The 20,346-nt window shown below is 56.3% G+C and overlaps 1 protein-coding gene across 2 annotated transcripts in view; it reads right to left on the bottom strand.

Annotated features, from left to right (window-relative positions):
- PRR5 (proline rich 5) overlaps positions 1–10,076 on the bottom strand; it is a 48,859-nt gene extending 38,783 nt beyond the window's left edge. The window contains exon 1 of one of the 2 annotated variants that reach the window (XM_088837558.1): positions 9,928–10,076. The gene's annotated coding sequence lies outside the window, so the exon portion shown is untranslated. Of the gene's footprint in view, positions 1–6,642; positions 6,827–9,927 lie in introns of those variants that run through there. The other variant, XM_088837559.1, reaches the window with a different exon arrangement.
- Between the last annotated feature and the right edge of the window lie 10,270 nt (positions 10,077–20,346).

Below are 20,346 nucleotides of genomic sequence, written 5' to 3'. Positions count from 1 at the left end.
CCCAGGTTGAGGGAGGCTTGGCAGCTCTCTTCACTGAGGACACGGAGGCTGCGAGGGCCACACAACTTGTCAAAGGCCGTGTGTACTTTCCTCCTTTCCACCCAATAAGTACTTCTTGAGAATCTAAGACACACATACCAGTCCCTGAGCTAAGTGCGCGATCGGAAGCTGACCTTGGCCAAATCTCGTACCCTGTGGCGGCCTCAGTGTCCACTTGGCCTCGTAACTGCTCTGGGAGGAAGCGAGGCTGTGGGGGAGGGAGGGAAGTTGTCTTCACTCTTCCAGCGGGGACCGAGGCCCACACTGGGCACACGGCCAGGCCCCTGGATGGGGAGCAGCCTACACTGGCTCCTCTGGCTGCCTTGTTCACTCCACTGAAACCCACAGGGAGCAGGGGACCCTCACCCTCTCCTGGCGGAAGCAATGGAAGGAAAAAGGTGGGCCCTGTCTGGGGCCTGGGCGGGCCTCTCTCTCGCCCCTTCTCCCCTCTTGCCCACACCTGCCAGAGCCTCCAGTATCAGCAAACATGCAGGGAGGAAACTCATCTGAGCTCAGCGACACCCCCCACACCCACCCTGCCCGGCACCAAAGTCTGCAGCTGACAGACCAAGGTGATGGCTGGTGACCTTGACCATCAATACGGAGGCCTTTTCTCCTTATTGGCTGTTTTTCTCTGCACCTTCCGGCAGAGCAGAGGGCATCTTACCTGCACGGGCCCTGCCCCCACTGTGACTCAGTGGGCCCCTGTGTTCCCACCTGCCTCAGCTGGCTAGACCCAAAGTATTCAGAGTTGGCTCCCTCTCTGACCCACCTGCCTTGTTTCCGCCCCCCGGGTCCACATCTGGGGTGGTCCGAGTTGACGTCCTTTTGGCTGCTTGAAGATCATTGCGGTCGGTCTTGGGACATCAAACTCATTTCCCATTTCTGTGGGTTCTCCTGAGAGCCCTGTCCCCAAGGTGCCTCCCCTGTTTACATCTGTGCCCCTAACTTGCCACCCTGGGCGATGCTCCAACCACAGACAACAGAAACTGTGGGCCCAGTGAATGTCAAGGGCCGGACTTAACAGTTCGTTCTATGAAGGGCGCTCACTTGCTCCAAGACATCACGTTCTAATCCCCACCCTACAAATGGCAAACCGGAAGCCCAGCGACGAGCAAGGGCTGCAGGAGAGAGGTCAGCCGGGCTCTGGGGACAAACATACCTGGATCTGAAGCTTGGTCACTTACTGTGCTTGGCCTCAGTTTCCCCATTCTGTAAAGTGGGGCCACAGCTGGGCCAGCCCTCTAGGGTCCCTGGAGAGGTAAGGGTCACACGGGCTCCTTAGCGCACCGTGCCTCCCCTCAGCGGGGGCGGGGGGACTGGCGGGTGGACCCCCAGGGGATGCAGCCAACTGTGACCCTAACAGGGGCACACACCCTCCCCTGCCCCATCACTCAGGATCTGGTCCAGCCCCTCGCCGCATCTCTCACCATCCTCACCTCATCCTCGTCCAGGTCTCCAGCCAAACAGCACTCCCAGCCCCCGTGCACCTGCCTCCCTAGCTCCACCTCCCGTGCTCTACCACCCCCGGTAAGGTTCCAGCTTCACAAGGCTCTTTAAGCTCCTGCTGGAAGATGCTTTCCTCCTCCAGGAAGCCCTTCTGACTGCCCTGCGTCCACTCCAGGCATGGCCAGGAGCTTCCTCTGGGTTTCCCTTTGTGACAGCTCCATCACACCCTGAGTCTGAGTCCCGGCAGCCTCCCCCATCAGAATGCGTCAGGTCAGTCTGATGATGAAGGACTAATTCTCCATCAGACAGAGTGTCCCAGCAGCAGGGGCTCTGTCGCCCCGCAGGGTTCATCACAAAGCTTTCAACATACATGTAAAGTCACTGAAAGAACCTGAGAAAACTAGAAAAAACATGAGATAGTTGGGAGAGGAAACAAACCACCAGAGAAAGTTATTGCCCTCATCTTGGTGCGTTTCCTTCCACTCTTTTTTTTTTTTCCTGCTGGGCTGTAAGTGTTGGCTACCACTGGGATCACCCCATAAACACAAGCCTGCCTGCTCCTTCCATGAATAAAAGCTGGGCTTGCAGAACGGACCTGAGGTCTGACGGAGGGGTCATGCAGCTCCAACAGGAGGGGCCCAGCCCTCTTGACCCCCAGGGCTCTGCACACCCCGCCCCACAGGTCTCAGTCCCAAAGTCCTTATTACCTGCTGTCTAGTGGAACATCCATCATCTGTGAAGACCAGGAAAATGGGGGTCCCTACAGAAACACAGCGAGTTCACACGTGGAACACACGTTACGGGTTTGCTGCTGTCTCTCACGACACATTCCTAAAACCCCAGTCCAGCTGTGATGTCGGTCACTTGCTCCCTTGTTCTTCAGACACTCCTGGGGTATGCCAGCCATAAGCTGAGCCCTGGGACCCAGAGATGAATCAAGCAGAATTCTGCCCTTGGAGCCCCAGGCCGGCGGGAAGGAGACTGGGGAACAGGTCTAGTGCTAGATCAAAGACAGGAGCAAAGATTCCAGGGCACGGGGGCAGAGGAGAGATGTCTACCCACTCTGCCTGGAGTGGACTCAGGGCAGTCAGAAGGGCTTCCTGGAGGAGGAGGGCATGTTCTAGCAGGAGCTTAAAGAGCCAAGAAAAGCCCCCAGTGAAGAAGGGAGGAAAAGAATTCCAGACAGAAGAAGGGCAGGAGGATGTCTCGAGGAGGGAAAGGTGGACAGCCAGTAAGAATATGAGATGACCTCCAGGCAGTGACCCCGGACGACTGACCCCAGCCACCCACAGGGCTCCCTCCCACAGCTGCGGGCAGCGAGTGTGGCTCCAGGGGCCAGTATTCTTCAGAACCAGGCTTGGAAGAAATCTTCCACCTTTAACCATCAGATCTGCAAGGGCCCGGGGCACTGGCTATGGGTTATTTCCTGGGAGAACCAGCCGTAAGGCCTGCCGGGATCTCTGGAAACCAGACCCGTCCCAAAGGCCAATGGATGCCATCAGGCCGACGCAAAGATGTGATGGAGCACAAGGACACAGGTGCGATCCTCACTTGAGAAAGCAGGGTGTCCCCCCTCCCCCTTCACAAATGGGAGACGGAGGCTCAGAGAGGCAGAGCAACCCACCAGAGGTCACACAGCACGTAAGCAAGCAGTACATGGGCCCAGGCCCAGAATCCAACTCTCTCTCTCTCTCTGGCTCCTCCGAGACTGGAAGGAAATGGCTCCCACCACAGCCTCAGTGTCCCCCACTGGTCCCCAGGCCTGGCCACCACACCCAGAATGTATTTTATGAATGAGCGAACAAAAGAATCCGAAAGCCCTGTCCTTCTACCCACAGCAAGAAGGAGCCATCTGCTACTGTTTTTTGTTGGTGCTGTTACTCTGCAAATGAAAAGCATAAACCTGAAGTCACAGCTCGGTATCACCTAGGGGTGGGCAGAACACCCAGGTCCTGATGCGGGGCTGGACCGGAGTCCGGCACCTCAGGGGAGAGACAGAACAGCCAAGGGCCAAATCTGCGCTCGGCCACCCTCTGCGCGAGACCTGCCCCGTTGCATCCCTGCTCTGTGACTCAAGGTCTCCGCCACTAAACGGAGGTGCCAGGGACCTACCTCGCCAGGTGCGGTGAACACTGAGGAGCTGGGGTCCTGTAGGGATGGGTGCAGGGGGACCCCGTCTGGCTGGCCGCCTCTGCCCGTGACCCTGGCCACCGAATGAGCTCTGAAACTCTCAGCCCTAACCTTGCTGGATGCCCGGGGCCCTGTGGGAAGTCAAATGGCTTACATATTATGAGGCCTGCATGTGGCCAAAGGGCAGAGGGGCTGAGGAGGGCGTGGGCAGGCGGCTCACCGGGCTCCCCCATGATTCAGCAGAACCCGATGAGGCGGCAGGCCCAGGGTGAGCCGCCCCCAGCGGTACCCTGTGCAGGGAAGCCCGGCCGCCAGCATCTCTGATAAATATTTTATCACTCATAGAACAGGCCCCAGGAAGGTGCCTGCAGCCTCCGGTCCCGCAGAGCACCCATTCCTGCCCGGACAGAAGGATGTGGCTGGGTGGGGAGTACAGGTGGGGTCAGGAGCCCAGACGGCTAGCTCATTCCTGCCCTGGTGTCATGTCAGGTCAGCTCAACTCAGCAGATGCACCCCCCGCCCCCCCGAGCCTTACTCACACTCTGCCCCCCACTGTGCTGGGTGCTGGGCTCTGCCCTGCCCTAGAGAGCTCTGAGGGTCCTCTGCAGCACCCCCAGAACACCAGCACTCTACACCTCGGCCTGGTCAGACGGCCCATGCTGCCGGCCAAGTGCCACTGCCGCCTCCTCCAGGAAGCATTCCTGGCTCTCTTCTTCCCACAGTGTGGCCTTGGGCAGGGCCATCACCTTCTCTGAGCCATTTCTAAAATGGAGCCGAGGATCGCCACTCATAGGGGACCAGGTGAGATTATGTAAGTGAAACATCTCCCAGCTCTTCACCCACATGGAGACTCATTCTTTTTGAAGGGGTCTGAATGTCAGGAATGAAATCAATAGATACGAAGGAGTATGTCTAGGAGTGGGAGGCAGGAAAGTACGGAGCTCGGCTCCTACATGCAGGGCTTCACAATTTAACTGGGGAGATAGGACCTAAATAATATTAATAATAACAGCAACAGGATTAACAGCTACCATATTTCAAGACACTGCTACTGCCAGGTAACTGACATCACAGCCCTTCATTTACTTCTCCCAGGGGCCCTGTGCCATGAGGTTCCTACCCCTATTTCATAGCAGAGCAGGAACCTGAGACTCAGAGAGGGGCAGGACTCTGCCCAAGGTCACACAGCTTGGCAGGACCGACCTGCTGTCCTGCTGGACCTCTGGGGGTGTGACCTCAGGGTCACAATCTGCTTTTCCCATTACTGTCCATGTGGAGTCGCCACCAAAAGGGGGAGGGTCCAAGTCGGATGACGAATATCCACAGGATATCATGCAGCCAGTAAATTGCCACTCTTTAGAACTGGTGGACTTCTGAAGGAATGGGGGGGAAACTCTCGTAGGATTACAGTTAGTGAAAAAGAACAGGATCGGGGCTACGTGTGGTGTGATGACATCATGGGAAAATAGTTCTACATCAAGACGCGTTTATTTAAACCAGACTGGAAATGATGTGCAAAATGATGATGCTCAGGGCACAGAGTTTACGGGTAAAACTGGGGCCTATTTTCCAGACTTGGTACAACACAGCTATGTGGGTTTTCTAATTTAAATTTTCCTTAGAAATACAGCTGGTCCACTGCAAGGCTTTATTGGGCACCTTGTGTCCGCCCTGTGCTGAGAGTTTGCTCCTCACTCAGACTCATATCGGGTCTGTGGGAGGGACGAGACGGACACCATCGTGAGGAAAGAAGAACCTGGAAACACCTCTCCATGGTTGGGCCTGCCAGCAACCCCAGCTTGGCCAAAGTCAAGCTCGGGTTCTTCTCCCGTGTGGAGTCTCCTGAAGCAGGGACCATCACCACCATCTACTCAAGTCCTAGACTGACAATCGATAGGACCTCCCGAGGTAGTGAGCTCCCCATCACAGGGAAAAACCAAGCAAGGGGCTTCATGTCTCTCCACCAAGAAGTGGCCTCAGTGGCTGGTTTTCAGTCCATCTTAATCAGACCTAAAGCCTTACCGCCTGTGTGACCTTGGATAAGATCCTGACCTCTCTGGTTTGCCCTCCTCATCTGATACAATGACTCATGAAGCCCCAGAGGGTTAAATGAGGGCAAATACAGAAGGTGCTTTCCAGATACCTGTCAAGGACTACGACTGTTATTATTTCCCAGCACTACCTATCCATCAGGGGAAGCTAAGTAGTATAGATATAAAAATTCCCATTCCACAGGTTTGAAAACTGAGGCACAGAGAATAAAGCCGCTGCAGGCTCAAATGGGTGTAAGTGGCTCTAGGCAGATTGATTCTGTTGGAGAGACTGTATGGCAACACAAAGAAGGCCTTGAACCAGTCTAGCCAAAGGCACAGAAAGCAAAACTTCAAGAACCTTCTAGAAATCAGCAGGACCCCCGCTGGGGTCAGCGAGCCCATGGCAGCAGCTCCTGACGGTGAGGCATCTTGGTGACATTCCCTCACCTTAGGGCATGTAGCATGGTGGAAAGCGGCAAGCATACCTCAAGCCAGAGACCCAGGGCTTTGAGCCCCAGCCCTGCCTCTTGTTGCCAGGGTCTCCGGGCAGCTCTTGGCCTCTCTGAGCCTTAGTCTGCCCATCTGTTAACTGGGCATGGCCACGATTGCCTTCTGGGTTGGCTGGGATGGTGGCTGGGATGGTGCCTAGGGAAGACTTTGCACAGAGCCTGGCACACAGTTAAGTGCTCAGGGAATGGCCAACCCCTCCTTCCTTCTGGAGGTGAATTCCAGAGGGCAATATCTGTCGCTGCAACAAACCACATAGATTCTCTTGATAACCTTTTCAGAAGGGACTTGGCCCCAGCCCCTCCCCACTTGCCTCTGGGTTTGGTCAGCGGTAACGCAGTAGCAAACGTGTCCTCGGTCCCCTCTGCTCTTCCCAGAGGGTAGAGATGGGGGCTGGCATCACTCGAGGGCTTCCCCACTCCGGGTACTGAGGGCCCTGCACATCGTCGTGACCACAGAAGTGGGTTCCAACACCCGCACTTACGCTGATACTGACAGGAGGTCCAGGCTGGGCCGGGCTGACTACAAGCCACTGTCACTGCGGGACCGTGCCACTGTGCATTCAGCCACACTGGGACAGGGAGCACTGTCCTTCTGGGGCCCTTCCCTGAGGCCACGTCGTCCTCACGAGCACCCTGTGTGGCAGGTGCTGCCATCAGCTCCACTTCACAGATGAAGAAACTGCGGCACACAGAGACGTCTGGTGACTCACTGATGTTACACGGCTGGCGAGAGGAGAGGCTGAGCTTTGAACCCAAGCAGCCTGTCTCCAGAACCCAGGTCTTCACCTAAGCTGAGTGTTCCAATCCACGCTACGCAAATGAGAGTGCTGAAGCTCAGAGAGGTTAGGCTACTTTCCCGCAGCCACACAGCTGTAAGCTGTGCCCGGTGGACCTGGCGCTCGGGGCTCCAGCCTTTGCAGCCCTCTGCCGGCCTCTGCTGGCTCCTCCGCCCAGCCACCAGGACCCTGGGTCTGGGGTCAGAGCCAAGTCTTATGGGCAGTGCCACCCAGGCTGCTCCCCTGAGGCATTAGGATTCCTGAGTCACTAGAACTCTGCTCACACCGACTTCAAAGCCCCCGCCCCCCAAGGTGCTCCCCCCACTGAAGTTTGAGACATAAAGGAGGGATGTGGTTAAAAGAAAAAAGAAAGGTTATGCTGTCACCAGGAAGTCACCTCCTTGTCCCACTAACCCAGGGCGTTATCACAGCCCACAGTCCTAATTCACGCCTCCTGATTCCAACCCTGGCTCTGCTCCATATCCGCACCCCTCAGGGCCAACCTGGGCCTTGGGGTGAGTCCTACCGTAGGATGTCCTGACCCCAATTTTCACCCGGAGGACTGCTGGCAGCCTGTCTGACCCAACAGATCCCCAACCAGCTTGCGTCTGTGGCCTCCCCCTTTCTGGGTGGGTCTCTCTGCCTCCCTGGGGACCCTCGCTATCCAACAGGCCTGAAGAAGGCTCTGGGGAACGAATAATGAAAGAATGACTGACTTCCTGTCTCTCTGTGGGCATCTTGAGAGCTCCACTCCCCTCACAGATGTCCCGAAGTTGATTTTGTTCACGTCCACGAATGCCCACCACTGGGGGCACCAGGCTAGGGCCCAGGGCTTTCTCCATCCTCTCCCACCCCGGCCCGTTCTGGGTTTCTGCTCTCCTGACTCTGCCACAGGTCGCCCGGGAGATAAACGTGCTGTCTCCTAGTGCCTGCCTTGAGCAAGAGAGCTGGCACAGGCACCCAGCTGGATGCCATCAAGTGCCGCCCGATGCCGTCTGGGCAATTCCGTGTGGCCATCCTCAGGCCCTTTCAGCTGCCCATTAGAAACCAAAACCCCATTAGCTAACAAACGTTTCTGCACAGATCACTTTCCCTGCTGATGAGAAATTACGTCCATGTGACTGTTCCCATCACCAGAAAGGGAGAACAGTTGAGACACAAGGAGTCCCAGCCACGCGCACGACGGGTGCCCAACCCTCCACCCTACCCACATCCGAGGAGGACTTGTGCTGTGCCAGGGCGTGGTGCCTCTTTGGATCCCGACCACCCCCTAGGAGTTGGTAATGCTGTGGTTCCCAGTTTTCAGATAGGGAACCTGAGGCCCAGAGAAGCCGAGTGACTTGCCCAGGGCCACACAGCCAGTCAGTGGGGGCCCTGGGATGCTGATCCAGGCCTGCTTGGGTAAATTTATAGCACCTGCCTCACCTCCGTTTAAGCAGTGCCTCAGAACCCCTGCCCATTTGGCTGTAAAGTTGCTGAGGAGGCCCGAACTTCCTCTGATTGATCAGACTTGGGCTCAAAGAGGGCAAGTGGCTTGCCCAGGGACACAGCAAGGCCATGCCCCTAGGATGGGTTCCTCTTGGGTCCGCCCCACCGCATGCCAGGCAGAGGGAGCCATGTGACCTTGTCTGATCACCCAGTGCCACCACCCAGCAGCGCTCACAGCTGAAGGTGCGTCAGAAGAGGGGTGAAGCTGTAAAATGCAGATGCCTGGTGCCCCATCAGAGGTCAGGACAGGAGGCCAGGAGTCAGCATTATACTAAGCGCTGTCCATACAGAGGACGGTCTAGAGGTGCCAGCCTCTCCTCCCAGAGCTCCAGGAAGAGTCGGGTTGGGCCTTGCAGCAGGTCTGAGAGGTCACAGGGAGCTCCCCTCCCCCTCCAGATGCAGTCCAGGGACTGGCCTCTGGGATCCCGGGGTGCAGCCCCGGTCTTGCCACGAGCATACCTAATCACCTGGACACGATGGCCGTTCCACGGGGTCCTCATGGCAGCTGCCTGCAGCTCTGACCGCCACCCCGAGCCACGGAGGGGGAAATGGAGGTCGCTCTCAGGAAGTGGCCTGGCCGAGCAGGGATGGACCACACCCTAGGACCCGGGGACCAGGGACTCTCCCCCGCCCCAGCAAGCTGTCCCCTACCTTGGCTCCATTGGAAAAAAAAAAAAATCTTAGAAAGCAGTCAGGCGCTGCTCATGCCAACCGGGTCCAGGGCATGATCTGATTTTGCCCGAGGGCAAAGGGTCCAGGGTCAGATCTGATTCTGACGGGGCAGGTCCGCCTCAAGTGCCACCTCTCAAGGGATGGGAGGGGGTTCCCCAGGTGGAGGGTACAAGGTTCTACATGCTCCTGCTGGAGGCGGGGGGCCCCTCTATCCTCAGACGTGCCTGCTGCCCCCAGCCCACCCCCACAGCTCTGCAGGCCAGCTCCCCGCAGGAAGGTGGCGGCAGGCCCCGGCCGGAGGCCAGAGGGGTGGGGCCCTGCGCTGAGCCAGGACAGGGCTCAGAAACGAGGTGTCTCCCTCCCTCGACCATCTTTGTTTGCTCTATTGGGGGGGGCGGTGGGAAGAGGGGAGAGCTGCGGGGGGGGGGGGACAGTGACGGGGGTGGGGAGTGGGGAGGGAGGTCAGGAAAGAGGCAGCTGGACAAGCTGCTGGACGGACATGCAGAGACCCACCCACAGAGACAGACAGAAACTCAGAGACAGAAGCCGGCGGCGTGGGGCGAGGTGGAGGGGGGCGCCTCCAGAGACAGACTGCGAGAGATGAGCTCCGTGGTCCCGGGAGACCGGGGTGGGAGAGGCTGGACCCCCCCCAAGGGGACAGCCCGACCCCCACCCCACCCCACCCCATGTCCCCGCACCCGACGCGACACGCGCGCGCGCGCACACGCCACCCCGGCGGCGCCGCCCGGTCCCCCCGAACCCTCCGAGGGGCGCGCGCCGCCCCGGCCCCCTCCCGCGGCGGGGCCCCCGGGACCCACCGCCGCCGCTCACCTCGGTCCCCGCGCCGCCTCCGCCGCCGCCGCCGCCGCGCAGCGCCGGAGCCCGGGGCCGGGGGAGGGGGCCGCGGTGGCCCCGCCCCGCTCCGCCCCCCGGGCCCGCGCAGGGCGCCCGACGCGCCCGCGGCCACCGGGCCGCCGGAGGCCGGCGGGAGGGAGGCGGCCGCCCGGGCCGCGGGCACACCCTCCCGCTGCGGTGGCCGGGGAGCGGGGCCGGGGCCCGCCGGAGCCGGGAGCCGCGAGCCGGGGGTGCCCTCCCCGGATCCCCCCATCCGGGTGCACTGCGCAGGCTGTGGGCGGCGCCCGCCGGGGAAGGGGGCGTCCCCGGCCACCCGGGCGGTCCCATCGGATCTCCGGCCAGTAACCCCTCTCTCCTCGGCGCTCTCCCACGCCCGCTGACAGCCCCCTCCCCAAGCCGCAGCCTGTTCGGGGCACGGGAGCTGAGAGGAAAGATCAGCCGCTCAGATTCAGTCCCTGCCCTGGGGCTTGGGGTTTTGCTGGGGGTGGAGTGGGGGCGTGGGGTGGGGCAGAGAGGGGAGGATTGGACAGACAAACTCTTCGAGCATCTAAATATCCCAGGGCTTGCGGTGGTCAAAGAGTGGCCGACTGCTTCGTGGACATCACCCTGGAACTTAATAGAAACTGGAAATCCTCGGCCTCACCTAGACCGATAGAAACTGGAGATGGAGCCTAGGAAGTTAGGCGGTAGCAAGCCCTCCTGGTGATATCCCAGCTCCCAGGACGTTTGAAAAGTTCCGCTCTGGTGGAAATAGCCAACACCCCAATACCCCACACCCAGCACCCTAGCTCCACCCCCCAGAGTGTCTAAAAGGGATTCTTGTAACCTTCACTTAAAGACACTTACGCCGTTTCCTTTTGAGAGTGTGTTGAGGGGTGGGAGGACCCCTGGACCAGGAATCCTCCGGCAGGGTTAGAGCGACAGGCAGTGCTGGTTGGAGGCCAAGGCACTGAGCGCTGCCAGGGCCAGGTGGCCTGGCCGAGGTGGGCTGGCAGAGATGGGCACCGGTTCTTGTATGTTTTAACCTGTGGTGATTGTTGGAAAGGTTTGAAACGCAGTTGTGCAGATATTTATGTCCATATTCAGCACTTCAGACATCTGTCCCATCATTGTGCTGGCTGCAGCTAAGTCGCCCAACCCCCAGAAGTAGTGGCCTAACGGGGCCTGTTGGATGGCGTCATTCCTGGTGACTAAGTCCGGGAGAGGGAGGTGCTGAAGGGGTGCTCCAGGGCCCTGGGATGAGCACCTCTGCCTGGGCAGCAGGCCCTGGCATCCCGAAGGTGGAGGGGGCACCGGGACGGAGGGACCAGCTGAGCCAACACGAGGAATGTGTCCTGGGCGCCTCTAGCTTGTTTTCTGGACTACCTAACACTGCCCCACCGTTCTCTTCTTTTGCCTTGCTTCCTTTTACTTCTTAGTACTTGCACTTGGCATTACATTCTGCAGTGGGTTATTTCTTTATTATACAGTTTGATTGTTGTTGTTTAGTCACTAAGTTGTGTTTGACTGTTTTGCAACCCCATGGACTGTAGCCCACCAGGCTCCTCTGTCCATGGGATTTCCCAGGCAAGAATACTGGAGTGAGTTGCCATTTCCTTTTCCGGGGGATCTTCCTGACCCAGGGATCAAACCCTCCTGCCTTGGCAGGTGGATTCTTTACGACTGAGCCACCAAGGAAGCCCATAGTTTGATCCGTTCCGTTCCGTTCCGTCGCTCAGTCGTGTCCGACTCTTTGCAACCCCGTGGACTGTAGCCTACCAGGCTTCTCCGTCCATGGGGTTCTCCAGGCAAGAATACTGGAGTGGGTTACCGTTTCCTTCTCCAGGGGGTCTTCCCGACACAGGGATCGAACCCGGGTCTCCCGCATTGGAGGCAGACGCTAGTTTGATAGTAGAATGTAAATTCCCCAAGGTGGGGATTTGTCTCTTTTCTTCCTCCAAAGGGCTCCTGGTGGTTAGGGCAGTGTTTGGCACCTGGAAAGTGCCAGATAGATGTTTGTTGAAAGCATGAGTGGATGAATGCCCCCACAACGAGTGGTGCCTGTCACTTGTGGCATCCGTTGTCCCCCCTTGATGCAGACTCTGTGCCAATCCTGTGGACTGCATCTGCTACTGATGCCTGTTTGGGTTTGGCCAGTGGAGACAACAGCTGGAGATCAGAGGGGGAGGGAGAAAGGACGGGGCCTCTCTTCCTATTGCCACGTGCTGTACATGGGCACCATCTGTTCACCTCCATGACCACAACTCTGGCCGGGAAGCCCTCTGTGACTAGCTCCCACCCGCTTTCGCTGGAAACATTATTTCCTCTGTTATTAATAGTTCCTCCAGCCCCAAGGATGGTAGCAACTTCCCGCCATCACCGGTCTATGGGTGCTCCCGAACCTGCCACACCTCTGTAAGCAGTCCCTTTAGTCACGTGACTTATTTGGACCACCTGGGGCAGATTCTATCTTCTACTGGGACCAGAACTAGAACAGATAGATATTATTTTTGCCACTTTACAGAAGTGGAAACTGACGAGCAGAGAGGTTATAAAACATGCCCAGCCAGAGATCCTAATAGATACCTGACCAAAGAAGATATACAAATGGAAAATAAACATATGAAAACATACCTTACATCCAGTATTATTAGGGAAATGAAATACCACAATGCGATACCATTATATACCTATTAGAGTGGCCAAAATACAGAACACTGACATCCCCAATGCTGGCAAAAACGTGAAGCAACTGGAGTTCTCACTGATTGCAGGTGGGAGTGCAGACTGGTGCAGCCACTCTGGAAGACAGTTTATGGATTTCTTACAAAACTAAACATACTCTTACCGTACAATCCAGCGATCATTCTCCTTGGTATTTACCCAGAGGAGCTGAAACTTAAATCCGTGCAAAAAGTGCATACGAGTATTTATAGCAGCTTTAGTCATTTTGTCAAAACTTGGAAGCAACCAAGGTGTGCGTCAGTGAGTGGATAAACTGTGGTATAGCCATGCAATAGAATGTTATTCAGTGCTAAAAAGAAAGGAACTATTAATATTAAGCCATTAAGAGTCAGGAAACATAAATGCATATAACTAAGTGAAAGAAGCCAGTTTGAAAAGGCTACATACTGTGTGAGTCCAACTCGATGACATTTTGGAAAAGGCAGAAGTATGGAGATGGTGCGATCAGAGGTCACCAAGGGTTAGGGGGAGGAGGGATGAACAGATGGAGCACGGAGGATGTTTCGGGCAGTGAAACTTCTCTATGATGCTGTCATAGTAGACACGTGTCCTTATAGTTTGGTCCAAACCCAAAGAATGTCCGTTCCTAAGGCCAGCTGTCGGTTCACAAATTGTAACAAATGGACCACCCCGGCATCCGATGTTGATACTGGGGGAAGCTCTGCAATGTGAGGGCAGAGACTACACGGGAAATCTCTGTACCTAAATTTTGCTGTAAACCTAAAATTACTCCAAAAAAATAAAGCCTTTAAAAGATATCCAGGACCACATGTCAGTAAGTGAAGACAGAGCCAGTTGTCTCAACCCAGGACCCCCTGGTTTAAAGTCTGTATCTGGCTTTAGGGGAATTGAGCTCTTCTCCTTTGAGGGGCCCAGGACTGGAGGGTAAGCGCGAAGGGGACCCAGGTTATCCAGAAGCAGCTGACCCCCAGAGCCCCATAGTGTCCTCCAGCTGCCAGGTGAGAACGGAGTGTGTCCCCGGGCCTGGCAGGAAGCCCCAGCCTGCACACGTGTCTCCTCTGAGCTAATCTGCAGGTCACGTGAGGCCGTGGGAAACCGCAGGCGGCTCAGGTGAGGCCCCAGCCCCGCGGCGGCCGCCGACCTTCCGTTTCCTTCCCTGCCTTCTGAAGGAGGTCAGCCCTGCCAAGTGCCAGGTCGGCCCTGGTGCTGAAGGACGCAGACTCTGCAGAGCCTCAGGCTCCTGTCCATGCAGTGGGGGAGGGTCGTACTTGTCAATTTCACATTTGTTCTTTCATTTTCTCATTGGCTGATTGAGTCACCAAACATCATTTAGTGAGCTTTTGCTCACCGCCTGGCATGGAAGAGGAAGCTTAGCAGAACTAAAGCCCCGAGACTTCCTTGGTGGTCTAGTGGCTAAGACTCCATGCTCCCAATGTCAGGGGCCCAGGGTTTGAGCCCTGGTTGGGGAGCTAGCTCCCACACGTTGCGACGAAGATCAAAAATCCCACGTGCGGCAACTAAGACCCAGCACGGTTAAATAAATAAATAAAAATAAATACTAAAAAAAAAAAAAAAAAAAAGACAACCGAAGCCCTGTGCTAAGCTCAGCTGTCTGATGGGTGAGTCTTGCTATTTCCAACACTGCCCCTGTGGATCTGGGGCCCCTTCTGGAGTCTCCCACTTGGCCAAGAGGGGGTTTAGTGCAGCTTTTGTGGGATGTAGAAACAGCCCCAGGACTCCGAGGGCTCTCTGAGCCTCTTCTGCTTGGGGAAGACCCTTGGAGACACCCATCCACGGACTGCAGACAGGGAGATGGAGGCCAGCAACGTGCAGAGGCTTGCCCTGCATCACACTGTGTGCCAGGCTTGTAATGGTCCCTAAAGAGGACCACGTCCTAATCCCCAGATCCTGTGTAGGTATCACCTTTCATGGCAAAAGGAACTTTGAAGATGTGATTCAGGAGCTTCAACTGGGGAGATGAATCTGGTTACCCAGTGGGCCTGAAACCCTCCCAAGGACCCTGTGAGAAGGAGGCAGGAGAGAGAAGGGGCTATGGCAACAGGCACAGAGAGATTGGAAGATGCCCCCCTCTGGCTTTGAGGACGGAGCAAGGGGCCCCCAAGTACGGGATGCAGGAGGCCTCTAAACGCTAGAAAAAGTAACATGGTGAACTCTTCCCTAGACTCTCCAGAAGGCACGTGGCCCTGCTGACTTCCGGCCTCCAGAACTATAACAGAGTAAATCTGTGTTTTAAGCCTGTGGCCGTCTGTAGCCAGACCAGGCAGTGAGACCAGTACTGGAAGCCAGGTCTCCTGAAGCTGAGTTTGGCTTTACCGTAGCCTGGATCCCTGTCCCACGGGCTTCTGTCCAGGGACTCCTGGATGGGAGATTCACTCGGTGCTTTAGGATTAATCTTCCTCTCATGACGTGCTTGCAGTGGTACAAGAATATTATACACATAAGACTGTAGCCTGCCAGGCTCCTCTGTCCATGGGATTCTCCAGGCAAGAATACTGGAGGGGGTTGCCATTCCCCTCTCCCAACCAGGGGATCTTCCCAACCCAGGGACTGAACCTGGGTCTCCTTCATTGCAGGCAGATTCTTTACCATCTGAGCTACCAGGGAAGCCCATTATACTCATATATACTATGGAAGAAATGAAACGCCGTGAGTGTCCCCAGTTTTGAAGCCTCTGGTGCATTCAGGAGTTTTCCTGAATGTTCAGGGGGCTGTGCTCCATGTAACCCTCCTCTTTTTCTGGGGACCCCTCCCTCTCCAGAACAAACAGCCTGTGCTCCCACGGAACATAAACTTGCAGACAACACCAGCACCAGACAAAGCTGATCAAAAACAGCTCGGTGGTCACTGAACACAGATGACAGTATGAGTATTGGCCAGGCCACAAAATGACCAAAACTCCCCTTTCCCGGCTGAAGGAGTGACTCCTCGAGCCAGGCTCCCCTCCCTGTAGAGAAGGTTTACCAAGATTCCTGATCACAGCAGCACCCGCCCTTCCTGAGAAGGTCCAATCTGGGACTCAGACCCACCCATCACCCAGCACACACCCAGTGCCCTGAAGTCCTTTCTTACAAGCACCCACGGCTCCCAGGCACGCCCTCCCTCTAGGCGACAAGCGAGCCACTCACCCTGTTTCCCCACCAGGGTGCTCCTGGCCATCTTGGTGGAGGGGGCTCTGGTAGTGGGGACCCTCTCCCCGGATCACCACGAGACAGCCCCCTTTTTCGAACCTCAGGCTGAGAGGGACAGGGCAGGACAAGATGTGAGCTGTAGGAGCCGAGCTGGAGCTGCGATGACAGGGCCAGGCTGGCTGGGGGAGGTGACCCAGCCTGGGCAGTGGGGAGACGTGCCAGGTGGCCGGGGGCTGGGGGCTCCAGCACAGAACTGCAGCCTTCTGGCTCTGCACCTGCTGGTTCCAGCTGCAGCCCTGGAGGAGTGATCTGCTCCCAGTCCTGGCCCCAGCTAAAAGCCAGGCCGCCCTCTGCCTGGCTTCAGTCCCTCTGAAGACTTGGACTGGCCCACCGGCCATGGTCACAGGGGCTGAGTGTGGTTCAAGTCAAGGAGTGTTCTCCATGTGCCTCGTCCGTGTTAGGTTCTGAGTTTGGGCACGGATGCAGGCGGGAGCCCTGGGGACCTCTGAGGTGGGGGCAGGCGAACCAGACCTGGAAGTCAATTCTGTAATACTGTTGATGGTGTTCAGTCGCTAAGTGGTGTCTGACTCTTTGCGACCCCAAGGACGGCAGCAGGTCAGGCTTCCCTGTCCTTCACTGTCTCCCGGAGTTTGCTCAGATTCATGCTATTGCGTCGGTGATGCCACCCAACCATCTCATCCTCTGCTGCCCGCTTCTCCTTTTGCTCTCAATCTTTCTCAGCATCAGGGTCTTTTCCAATGAGTCAGCTGTAATAATGGAAGCCCAGAAAGGGCCCTGGGAACTGGAAATAGGGTACCACCTCCTCCTGGGAGTTCAGTGAAAGCTTCCCCGCCCTGTGCCCCCACCCCCAGGGCAGAACCAGGCTTGGGACTCTGGGACCAACACACATCCCACAGGCTGGCACCTGGACCATCACACGGGCCTCGGTGCCTGCCTTCAAGGGTCTTGGGCTCAGTCCAGGCATTGAGCCCAGGCAGGGGTTCCTGAGCACGTGGGCTCAGAGCACGCCATCTGCCAGCCTGGTGGGCCAGACCCCTCCCCGTGGGAACAGCTCTGACCCACGCGGGTGGGAAGTGAGAAGGAAAACTCGGGGCTGAAAGGGTCTGGGCTGAGGCCTTTCACAAGCAGCCAGCCCCCCATCTGCGCCCCTCCCCCCACGCACACTCTGAGAAGCTGGCAGCCGGCCCCCCTCCCACATTTGGCCAAGCACCCGGGGCCAGCGAGTGGGCTTAGTGCAACCCTGCACCCTGCCAAGGATCTGTCTTCAATCGCTGCTTTCCGATTTCCCAGAAATAATAAGCCTGGCTTCTGCAGGAAACCCAGACTCAATTTGAATTTGCCTTGAAAAAACTCTGCAGAAACAGTGTCTGTGGCCCTTTCCCCCCAGTTCAGCCTTCCTGGGACCACGCCCCCTCAATATAAGAAACAGCACAAACCCTCCGTTTGGGGGGTGTTGGGAGATGAGGCAGGGTTTTCAGGCGTGTGGTCGTGTTGCTGGCACACAGACGGGCTGGGACCTCTAGGACAATGTGCAGTAAAAGTGGTGACAGTGGATACCCCGTCTCTTTCCTGGCCTTTCAGGAGAGCCTCAGTCTCCCCACTTCCCCTGTGACCTTAGCTGGAAGTTTTCTTGCAGTTTCTTTATTCAGTAGGTGAAGTTCCCTCCTATTCGGTTCAGTTCAGTTCAGTTCAGTCGCTCAGTCGTGTCCGACTCTTTGCGACCGCATGAATCACAGCACGCCAGGCCTGCCTGTCCATCACCAACTCCTGGAGTTCACTCAAACTCATGTCCATCGAGTCGGTGATGCCATCCAGCCATCTCATTTTCTGTCGTCCCCTTCTCCTCCTGCCCCCAATCGCTCCCAGCATCAGAGTCTTTTCCAGTGAGTCAACTCTTCGCATGAGGTGGCCAAAGTATTGGAGTTTCAGCTTTAGCATCAGTCCTTCCATGAACACCCAGGACTGATCTCCTTTAGAATGGACTGGTTGGATCTCCTTGCAGTCCAAGGGACTCTCAAGAGTCTTCTCCAGCACCACAGTTCAAAAGCATCAATTCTTCACTGCTAAGAATCAAAAACATTCTTTTAAATCATGAAGGAGTTTGAGCACATACTTTTGTGCATCAATTGAAATCATACGACATTTAAAAAAAAAATTATTCTGTTAATGATATGAATCATTGATTTTGACTGTTAAACCAACCTTGCATCTCTGGAAAAAAGCTTGCTTTGTCACAATTTATTATCATTTGTATATATTGCTGGATTTGATTTGCTAAAATTGTGTTGAGGATTTTGCATGTATGTTCATGAGCGACCCTGGTCTGTAATGTTCTTTCTTTCCTCTTTTGGTCGTGCCATCGGGCATGCAGGATCTTAGTTCTCTGACCAGAGATCACATCCAGGCCCCCCTGGACTGGCAGCGTAGAGTCTTAACCACTGGATTGCCCAGGAAGTCCCTGTCATTTTCTTATAAGGGCCTTGCCAAGTTCTGTTATCATGATAACTCTAACTTGTTAAAATAAGGTGTTTTTTTTTTTTTTTTTTTTAAGTTTGAATGAGTGCAAGGGCTTCCCAGGAGGCTCAGTGGTAAAGAACCCACCTGCCAATGCAGGAGACGCAGGTTCAATCCTGGGGTCAGGAAGATCCCCCGGAGAAGGAAATGGCAACCCACTCCAGTATTTCTGCCTGGGAAATCTCACGGACAGAGACGCCTGGCAGGCTACAGTCCACGGGGTTGCAAAGAGTCGGACACGACTTAGTGACTAAGCAACAGCAAGCCAGTGCAAAACCAAGAGCAGGTCCCCAGCCCGGTCTCGTGGCATTACAGCGAGACGACGCCAGGTGGCGCTCACGGACGTTCCGCCCGGCGGGGGGGCTTGGCCAAGGTTTAGAATGGTTACTGGATTGAGGGAGGGAGCCAAGGTAGAGATACTCTTCTTACAGTTGCGCTAACGGGACCAGGGAGACATGGGTAGGTGATCCACGAAGGGTCAGAGCGTGAGAAACCTAGGGCTTTGAGGCCATGGACCTTTGCCCCGAGTCCACTGTCTCAGGGCTCATGAAATGGCAGAGACTTGGGGGGTGGGTGGTGTTGAAGAGGAATGATTCTGACACTTGTGAAATGTTGAACCAGCAGGGAAGATTTTATCCAAGACTACAGCAACAGGGAAGAGAGACTAGGCTGAGCTCTGAATACAAGAGGTGGCTGGGGACCTACATCCGAGGGTGGGTAAGGGGATGAGTGGATGGAGACTCACTGAGAGACATCAAGGGTAGGGGGTTCCTGCGACAGCTGGGCTAGGCAGGCCCAGGGCAGGGCCCAGAGGCGGGGCCTGTTGGGGAACATGCTCAAAGCAGCCTGTCTCGAGGGGTCAGTCTTTGCAGGAGTCCTGTCCCTGCTGCAGAGATGGTAAACCGGGATGGTGGGAAGGCTGGGCTGGGTGCCCGGGGAGACATCCAGAGCGACAGCCTAGGTGCAGGCCTGGTGCCCTGTAGGCACAGGCTCCTGGGGCTGGAGCCCAAGGGGCTTTTCTGAGATGCCCATGGTGGATGCAGAGGCGCTTGTGCTTTATCACGGTGCGTAACAATTCCTTTAGGCAGACCCAACTGGCAGCACTTCTAAAGCTTTATTCACCTTATTTTCAGTTATCGTATCTAACCTTATTGTATTTTAACTCCCGAGTAGAGGTTTACATGTTCCTTTTCTAATTCAAATAGCATAGTCTTCTTATTTAGCACTTGGAGGACCTTATGGGGCTTTTAGGCGGGCAGAGAGTCCCTCCAGGAACCTTCCTTTTCTGCCTCCATTTTTATCTGGCTCCACTGTCCTCCTGGCCCAGCTTCTGTCCCCAGGCTATGGACACATGTTCTCCTGGAGAAGGGAAGGGTGAACCCAGAAGCTTTACTGGGCACCTGTGCCTGGGCTGCCAGAGGCCTTGCACGTTCCCTGTGCCCGTTCTGTCCTCTGGCACGTGTCCTTCAGCTCCTGGAAGTCCCCCTCTCACACACGCCTGCTTATCTGCCGAGAAAGCTCAGGCGGTGTGGTCCAGTCCAGATGGAGTTGGAGGCTCGAGGGCATCGTTTCTCCTCTGCCAGTCCTCCTCGGGGTGGCCTAGGGCAAGTCACTCACCTCTTAAGGCAGGGGTCCCCCTACTCGGAGGTGGGAGGGGCCTGGGAGGATTGGGGGAACCCAAGACCCAGGGCAGAGATGCCCAGTGAACCACCCAGATTCACCTGCGGGGTGCTGCATGTTGGGAACCCCCATGTCCTCCCCTGGATGGGAAGGTCCTTGTAGATACCAGCTGAAGCCATTCGGGAGAATTCTAAGAGGGGAATGCAGGGACTTCCCTGATGGTCCACTGGCTGAGACCTTGAGCTTCCAATGCAGGGGGCCAGGTTCGATCCTGGGTCAGGGCACTAGATCCCACATGCCACAACTAAGACTCAGCACAGCCGAAGAAACAAAATGCATTTTAGAAAAGACGGGGGCGGGAAATTCCCTGGCAGTCCAGGGGTCAGGACTCCATGCTTCCACTGCA

The sequence above is a fragment of the Moschus berezovskii genome, chromosome 6 (genome assembly GCF_049115385.1).
Source record: "Moschus berezovskii isolate FMDL1 chromosome 6, NW_MosBer_1.0, whole genome shotgun sequence".
NCBI lineage: Eukaryota > Metazoa > Chordata > Mammalia > Artiodactyla > Moschidae > Moschus > Moschus berezovskii.
Note: the sequence above shows the minus strand (reverse complement) of the source record. Positions and strands in the feature narration are given on the sequence as shown.